Raw genomic sequence first — 9231 nt, 5'->3', positions numbered from 1 at the left:
CTCCTGAGCACAGTATAGTCATGTCTTTAAGTACCAACAACATTTTTTGAAGGAATCATAGAACTCCGTGCATGTCCAAATCAATCAAATTTTCTCAGGAAACAGGTGTTCTGATAGGGCATTTAGAAAACTTCTACTATAAATGATTAAAGATATCAAGAAAGCAATAATGAAGTGTTAGCTGACAACCACCTTGAACCGCTTCTCTTGTTGCATCTATCAAAGGGGGGGAAAGGAAAAAGCCTTAGTTAGTGCAAACTGAAGAGGTGAAAAAGTCAACAATCTGCTATTCGAAAATATTGTGCAGACTCAAATATTATCAGGTTGCTAATGAATATAAAGCTACTTATTTTCAGAGATGGCCAAATAGGATTTAAAAAGGGTCAAAACTGGATCATTATATGTCTTTCACAGAACAGGACTTGTAGTTATGTAATTATTCTTGTTAATTCTTGCTGCTTTATTGTACAGAGTGCTCACAAACAATCTGTGAGGACCTCATATATCACAATCTATTCAAGTGTTGCTCTCAGGATTTCTGTTTTCTAAAAAGCCTCGTAATGCACATTCGTACTCTCGCTGTTCACAGGCAACAGACTGTAATGTCACCCATGTAAAAGGCCAATGTAAAACTGAAAGTATGTAATTTAATTACCAGCAGACAAACAATATACCCCTCTATACACAGCATAAATTGATCTTTGTTGGCAATCTCAGGAAACGGCCTCACTTAATTCCCATTCTCATGAAAAATGACCTGGCTCTTTACTTTTTGTATCACACTGGGAAGACAGCATGGACAGAATTCCCCTAATGCTGATCACGTCTCACATCCCCAGTAGTTGAGAAGAAAATTCAGTGTTTTCCACTGCACTAATGTTTGCATATAATCAATGATACATTCTTTCTTTCTCTTTTGTAGTTGTAAAACAAAGTATTTCCAAAATGTAAGAATTCTACTGGCTAACTGCAAATGTATCCCATTTAGTAGCTGTGCTGAAAATATATCATGCTAGTTCTGCAGTTCATCAAATTTCATGTCTGAATGAAAAACGCATTTGCACTTGTTCTTGGTTGTACTTGGGCCTGATGGTGCCCTTTGGCTAAAAGGTCTCTGAGGCCTTTGTTTCACAAGGAGTAAGGGAAGGAAAAGAAGGAAAAATGAAAGGGAGGAGAAAGACAAGGAGGTCTAAAACATAATTTAGTAAGAAAAAGAACTCTGAAGCCAGAAGCTGTGATTTTTCTCCTTAAGAAGCTCTGTTTACCTAGGTGTCTTCAGTGACTTAATATTCTTAGAACTGTGACATGCCAACACTTGGGAATACTTTCCCTGATCAGATAGCACAAGCCAACCTGCTCAACTCATTCCCCAAGGGCCAGATTCAGTCTTGCTGCATCACTGAAAGTCTGATGAAGTTAGTCTGTATGCAGGTATTAATGAAAGGAGTATATAGCTCAGAAAGCATTTTCTATTTTTGAGGCTGATATATGACTGTACAGTCTATGTATGACTATACAGAACTCAGGAAATGTGATGTTTTAAGAATACCAGGTCTTTCAATTTAGCAAAACTCTTTCACATATTGGGTATTAAGACATAAAAGTTTCTGGATTAGGTAAGAATTTAAACACAGTTTCTGAAACTGAGGCTGTGTTTAACAGCCTCAAAAATTGAAAATATATCTTAAGAATGTCATAGGTACCCCTTTAAAAATCAGAAACCATAAAACAACATAAATAGAAACTCTAATGAGAGTTTTCTGTTTTTGTTTTTTTAAGACAATGCCATGCTTATAGTACTGAGTATGACTATGTTCAGTGAGGAAGACAGAAACAGCAGCCAGGTCTGTCAGTTGCATAGGAATGTAACTATAAATAACATCTTGTCTTTACATTTTTCTTTATTTATTCATAGTATTATTTTCTACAAGTGCAAAGCCTGTAATCCTATATATATGTGTGTGTGTATATATATATATCTTAGTGCTCTACATAATGATATCAGTGGAACTATACATAAAGTGCTAGAAAATACAACAGAAGAGAACACAGATCATTTTCTCTCCCTCAAAGCATTATGGATTACTTGAACGAGTAAGAGTTTCTTCTCTGCCTACTGCAGATTGAACAGAAATGAAAATGCAATACTGATAGAAACTAATTTTTTTTTTGCCCTCATAAAGACTTGGGCATCTGAAATTCTACTATCAAGAAATCTTTCTTCTCTTTTGCCTGCCTTAAAGAAGGACATGGAAACGCTAAGGAGAGTTCATAGCAGGGCCACAAAAATGATCCAGGTTCTGGGAAACAAGTGTTAATGATGCAAGGGTTAAGGAGCTTAACTTATTAAGCTTAATTGAAAAGAAGGTTAGGAGGTGACTTGATCACTGCGCACACCTTGAAAAAGCAGCCAATAGCAAATGGCTTTGCAATAATACCGACATAAGCAGAATAAATTGGGCAGGAAAGTTTTAAAATAACCAAATCACCCAATTACCTGGTGTTGAGGACAACAGAGCAGGGCAACATCTTAACAAGCCATGAACTCACCATCACCTGAAAATATTTAAAATTAGTTATCTACTTAAAAGATGCTGTCCCCAGCCCCTGAGTCTATGAATGTGAGGAGACTGCCTGGGCTGGATGGTTTTTGTAGTCCTTTCTGGTCTTAGATGACGTGGGTCTGTGAGTTTTCCTTTCATCTTTCCCTTGTGGATGTCAGGGGGACACCGATACTGCCAGCAGCTGCAATCGATAGGCTGGTAACACTTGCAGCTTTGTATTAACACAGTTCAAAGCTCCTGTTTCACAGTATCATCTGCTCTGCCACCAACTGAGCAAGATCTTACCCTGCACCTGACCCTTTAGGACACATGGGGTTAAAATGCCTTCTTAGGATTATCTGCCTTTGGTATGAGAATTTGGCTAAGAATGACAGCGTGGCGCAGGCCGGGGTGACGCTGAATACGAGGACACAGACTGGCTCCTCTTGGCTGCTGCCTGGCTAATCTGTCTGCTTTGTATGATTAAGGTCAGACTTCTTACCCCCTGTTTTCCTCCCGTGGTCCAAGGGCGGCAGGAAGGTTTTCCCCCTCAGTGGCATCCTCGCCTCCCTGACACTACCAGTGCCTCTGGCTCCCCACTTTCCCTGAGGCAAACTTAGCTCCTGAGGCCTGACATTGGGGTCTGCCAAACCCCGTGGCTAAAATAGATGATTTTGCAAAAACACAGGGTCAGACAAGATGTGTGTGAGGGTGCAGAGACACTCGTGTCCACTTAAGCTGCCACAGGAGCACAGCGAGGCGACATTAACGGTCACCTGCCTCTCCTGCTCTGCGTTAATCACGCTCGTTAATGGCAGCCATCTGTTACCGCAGCCGGGGGGACGGGGACAGGTTTACCTGGCCGAGGTTATTTCCTCGGGAAAAGGCGCTGCGAGCGGGCGGGCACCGCGATCCTCGGCGCCGGGAGGGGAAGGCGGCGGCGGCTCCGGCCCGGGCGGCGGGAGCGCGCGCAGCTCGCGCGGCCCTCGCGCGCGGGCGACCGTTGGTTGCCGGGGCAACCGCGCCCGTCCGCAGGGGCGGGGCCGCGTCGCCGCCGCCGTGACAGGGCGCTCTGAGGCGCGGGTTCCTCCAGCGGCCGCCTTGTCCGAATTCCCTTCATTTATTTATTATTGTTATTTATCATTATCTCTACTCACTTGTGGGGGGCTGCCTGCAAAGTTAGGTGCTCTTAATCCTAAACCCACGTTTTTTGGGTAGGCCTGGTGGTTTTCCTCATCTTCATCCCCCAGACATGGGCACAAATTCCATTGAGCATCAAGCTTGGAACAGGCCTGAGCTGCTGGTCTCCCTCAAGTTGGGTGCCTATTTCATTATTTCCCCTCACAGAAGGAGGTTGGGATTCGTATTCCAGCGCCCTGCAGCACTTCACGACATGTGGGTCCGTCACTGCTCTGGCCCGATGGTGTCTGGCACATACTAAACATTTTATCTTTCTTTTTATGCTGCTAGCCAGGGCAAAAAGATGAAAAGGGCGAAACAGATGTCAGCGAAGCAAGGTTGTGTTTAAAGCCTTGACTTTGCCCTCGGTTCACCCCCGCTGCTTTTAATATTGTCAGGTTTCCAGCGCTCGGTGGTGTGCTTTAATTTGGAATTTCCTTGTTTGTTGAAGGCAGGCCGTGAGGGTTGTTCTAATGGGTTTTGCTGGCCGTTCAATCTCTTATGGCAAACAGGGAAAACAAAGCATTTTAAAAGGCTGAAAAATGCTAATTAGAGCGTCAGGGAGTGCTGCTGGGTAATATCAGGTTTCAGAGCACTAGAAGTGTCTTCTTTGTGTCAGTTATGTCTATATATATATATGTAATTTATTTATTTTTATTTTACTGCCATCTTTTGGCTTTTGGTGCCAGTGCTGTTATGTGCGTTCAGGAAGAATACAAAAGTAAAAGAAGTTATAAACAACAACCTCGTGAGACTCGCCGACAGCTATTACAATATAACCTAAATCAGAGGTGCAGGCTTGTTTGGCGGTTCTGCCCATCCCCGGTGACATGCAGTAATATGCTTAAATCCCCCCATACTGTTGTAAATCTGGCCCATAATCTACAGCGCACAAGGAGCAGGGATCTGGGAGCAACATCTGCTCGGGGTGGGCACATAAACTGCATCTTAATACGGGGCCAAGGGATGTCCCCTTCTGTTTGCAGTGAAACCAGGCTGTCAAACGGGGGCCTTGGCCATCGGTTATGGACATAGTTTGGCTGTTCTTTTGCTTCTTTTGAAGATTTAAGTTTTAGAGTTTTCTCTATTATTTTTTTTCATTTTTCTGCTCTTTCTGTATCATTTTATGTTTTCATTCTTGGCTGTTGCTAAAGTAGCAGTTGTGTGGGGCAAACAACAAAGGCAAAGACCTGGCGGATGGAAGCCAACTGGCATTACCCGTATGATTTGAAGTTGTTATTTCTTTATATAAACAACACGCCTGAGGTTGCTGTTGTAGCTTGCATTATCCCGCTCATGAATCTCTGCATTTACATGTCATCTATGTGTTCTGCGTTATATCTCTTTTTTTGTGTCTGTGTGGGATTCATTATAGTTTATCGTAAAGAGAGCATCTCAAACGTGTAACGTGTATAAACTGGGGATACCATGATAAAATTGCTCTCCCACAGTGTGTGTATTCAGGAATATGCCCTGAGAGGAAGCTTTCGTTTCCCTAAGATGCTTTTAGAGTTCTCATGTGGCCAAATATTTGCCGTGTGCCCCTGAGTGAGCCGTATCGAACAGTTCAGTGCTTGAGTTTCTTCTTTTGTGCAGTTTTATTTTAGGAATCAACTGCCAAATCCAGCTCAGGGCTATGGAGATGGGAAGGTCTTAGCCTTATCAGTCCCTTTGGAATGACAGGTATTTAAAATGTCATATAGGATGATGATTATGACCTTGTTTGCAAGAGTGTCCTAAGCAAGCTGTAAAGAGCGCCTCATATGCAGTTGTAATTCTGATCGTGAAGCGCTATCAAAGCAGTATATAAATACTAAATACTATAAAAGCTCTGCCATTGCAGCAAGAAATCTCACCTGGCTCCATGAAGAGCCTCCGATGAGTTCAGATGATTCCTCTACTTGAACGGTCAGTTTTATTTTCCTGATTACAGCACACTCGCCGCGGGAGCTCGAGCAAAGCTGAGAACGGGGGTATTGGGGCAAACCAGACTACCACAGTATTTATGTTCAAGCTTTTTACAGGCCTCCACGGTGCCTGAGGGGGATCTTTTAGAAGCTAGATCCGCACATAAAGATCTGGTTTCATTTTTTTTCGCTATCTGGGGATTGTTACACTCTAAGAGGATTGCAACTCGTTTATTGTGTTCCAAAGATGGATCCTCTTGCATGAAAACTGCAGTGCAAATACAAAAGGGAATGGATTGAGTTCACAAACACCGAGGATGAATAGAAAATTAAACAGCAATTCACGCTAGGAACACTTTAAAATCAAGTCTTGTTGGCTAAAAACATGACTCCATCTTGATACTGCCATTATACTAAGCTTAAGGGTCAGAAAAGAAGCAAGCAAACAACGAGCAAGAAGGAAATGTTTTAAAAACATATTTCATTGTAATACAAGAGCTGGGGACTTGAGATAATATATGGAATAAATTTAATCAGAAGAATCAATGTCTGATCCATGAATTTTATCACAAGAGTTTGGCTACTTTAGTGAATAAACTAATAAAATAAATGCCATGTAATTAAAAGTGTGGGACTGGTCAGAAGTCTACATAGACTGAAGAAGGGACTCTCAAAAACTAATAATTGCTCACTAATAAATAATACTGCGGTCTCAAGGTAACGCGTAGCTCAGCAGACCTGCTATGTGGTTGCTGCTAGGCGCAGGAAGGGGGGACCAGAGGGAGAAGCTTTCTGTGCTTTCCGTGCAGTTTTTGCTTTCCGTGGTCGGTAGCTTTTGCTACTAAAAACAGGCCAGTGGGCGAGGTGTATGTGCAGGGGCCCCTGCAAAGAGCGAAGCTGCCAGAAATAGTCGCTATTTGTCAGCTGCATGTCCCCTAACATGACAAAGGTCATTTGACTGAGACAGTTTGCTGGGAGCTCCGGTATTGCAGGATTGAGGAAGTAAAAGGGCTTTTTTTTTTTTTTTTTTTTTTTTTGCGGGAGAGGGTGTTTCTAATTAAAGCCAAAAATGTATATACTTCAGTTTAAATGAGTGATATTTGGCAGGTCTGAGTTATGTACCTGGAGGAGCTCCAACATTCTCGGACTCCTAGATATGGCCTAGTAATTACCTCTGGTCTGTAACTATTTTTTACCAGGCAAAACACATAATTTGGTGAAGTTAGTTTTAAGCTGTATTTTCCTTTGCAAACCGCAACAATCCCTTGTCCTCCGCGGAATGCGGAGCTGCAGTTATGTCCTTTTGATGGGGTTTCGGTTTTCGCCTTTGTTCTTGGTGTTGCTGAGCAGGTTCGTGTCTGCTTTGCGAAGACGGGGGCATCGCGGCGTGGGCCCAAGCTCCAGACAGCCCAGCCTGGGCTGAGCCCTGCAGCAGATGAGGACTCTGAGTCTGACCCCGGTTAAAGGAAAAACACCCTTGGTCAGCGTTATGCAAGTAGTGATTAGAGCCGGCGTACTAAAACACAGAGCCGTGCCCGCGCCTTGCGCCCTCGCAGCCTTCGAGGGGGTCGGATGTGGAGCAGAACGGCTTCAAGGAGCGTTTTCATCTCTGCGCCGGTTCTCGGGAGCGCTGCGGACGCAGAGGAGCATCGCGGCCGAGCCGGGGCTGCGGAGCTGGGCACGGCCGGCCCAGACACACGGTGACGATGGCACGAGCCTGAAGGGAACGGCGTTATTCGGAGGGGGAACCGCTTGTCTGGGGGCGGTTGTTGTTTGAGGCCCGATGCTGCACGCTGTCCCTTTGCTGTGTGTACTGGAGCGGCCTTGTTACTCTGTTCTGATCGCTGGCAGATGCCGAACAACTAATGGTGTCATTTCTGTTACTACATCAGTTGTTAAGTGGGCTAGAAAACAGCCTTTAAGATTAAAGTTTAATCAATCCAAGTATGTTGAGAGCAAGCAAGTATAGACTTTACTCTTCTTGAGAATTATGGTCTACTTCTTTGAAATCTCTGGCAGAGATAGAGCGTTCTGTCAGAAAATGGCTCCGCTGAGAAACAGCAGGCAAGGAATATTTTCTGTGGGATGGCATGAGCAACCTTGTGCTTTAAAGCTCGTATATTAATTGCTTGTTAATGGGCAGCATTTGGCAGAATTTTGTTTTGGTATGGCCTCAAGAATTTTAATGGCGCATCAGGCAGTGAGTGGAGAAAATACACTGAAAACAAACAGGATATTCAGTGGCTGTGTCACTTTGTGACATTGGCTGAATCAGTCATGTTCCCGTTTTGGTCAATTATAAACTCTGCATTAACTTCATTAGGAGCAGAAAGATGCATTTCATTCTTCCAGGAAAACATATTGCACTGGGGGTGGATTTTTTTTTTTTTCCTTTCCATAACTGTTTTAGGAAAGGTTGTGAGGAGAGGCAAACAGAAGCATGAAAGGCCCTGCAGATACTGAGGAGCTCGCTTTATGCTTCTTGTGTAAAGGCCTCCAAATGTTTCCATCTCACTGAACATTTTGTATGCTGTGTTTTCCAGGCAGAGAGGTGGTTGCAAGTGTGAGTCCTATAGACACACCAGTACTTCTTTCCCTGTATGTAAACACGCACAAAATGTCCTTTTCTTCAACAGGCCAGCCCCTTTCCCTCTCTTCATGAGAAAACGATGCTGCTGAGGTGCCCAAGGGTTTCGGTCCTTACGCTCGCCTGTCTCCGGTGGCGATTGGCTGAAATTTCCCTGGAACAGGATATCCTTCCTCGCAAAGACAGCCCTGTTCAGCAGCCTTCCTCTTAAACAACCCAAGGTAATGTGGAAGCGTTCCAATGGGAAAACTGTAGTGTGTGGGAAAGAAGCCCGGAGAAGGTTTTCCTATACCTCTGCCTTTTCTATAGCTCTTGTCTTGAGGTCTGGCCACCTTGCTTGAGGAAGGGGAATTCTAAATTGTTGCTACTTGAAAGTGCTTTAAATTCCAGCTGACAGATCGATGCATCTTTGGCACCGCGGCAGCGCAAAGGGGAGCGCACAGAGCGAGTCTGCCCTTCCCTGGGCTCGTCCACGAAATGCGGGAGCAGCTCCCTGTGCGGAGCGGAGGAGCGGGGCGTCCTGCGGCACCTCCTCCGGCTTCGAGCGCTTGGTGCCCTCGTAGTGCTTGTCTGGGACAGCCGTGACGTCGGCACGTTTCTCGGGGAAGGGAATTGCTCCGGGCTGCCTTATTTTCTTTCCCAAATTAGATGGGAGATGTGTTTGGAGAAACTGAGCAGGAGTTTGGAGACGCCCTTGTTCAAAGAGGGAAGATGCAACCCGTTGTCTTTGTGGTGGTGTCTCACAGAGGGTCTTTGTCCTGTTGCATTTAAAATTCAGTGGGAGCCAGGAGAGCTGTTGCCCCTCGCAGGGTGCTGCAGGTCTCAGCTTCTGGTCCTGTGCTGGCTTTACTGTCTGTCCTGTGACACCTTCAGTGCCAAAAACTACCGATCCCATTCCCCAGCGTAACCGTAACTTCATATGGTGGGATCAGGACACGCTGCGGCGCCCTTACGGTGCCGTGGACCTAATGCAAAGTGATAATGGCAGGAAAATTGGGGTTAAGCAGCTTAGCAG

The sequence above is a fragment of the Tinamus guttatus genome, unplaced genomic scaffold, assembly GCF_059628265.1.
Source record: "Tinamus guttatus ecotype Peru unplaced genomic scaffold, ASM5962826v1 Tinamus_guttatus_pri_ptg000075l, whole genome shotgun sequence".
NCBI lineage: Eukaryota > Metazoa > Chordata > Aves > Tinamiformes > Tinamidae > Tinamus > Tinamus guttatus.
The sequence above is the reverse complement of the archived record's forward strand: the minus strand, read 5'-3'. Positions refer to the sequence as shown.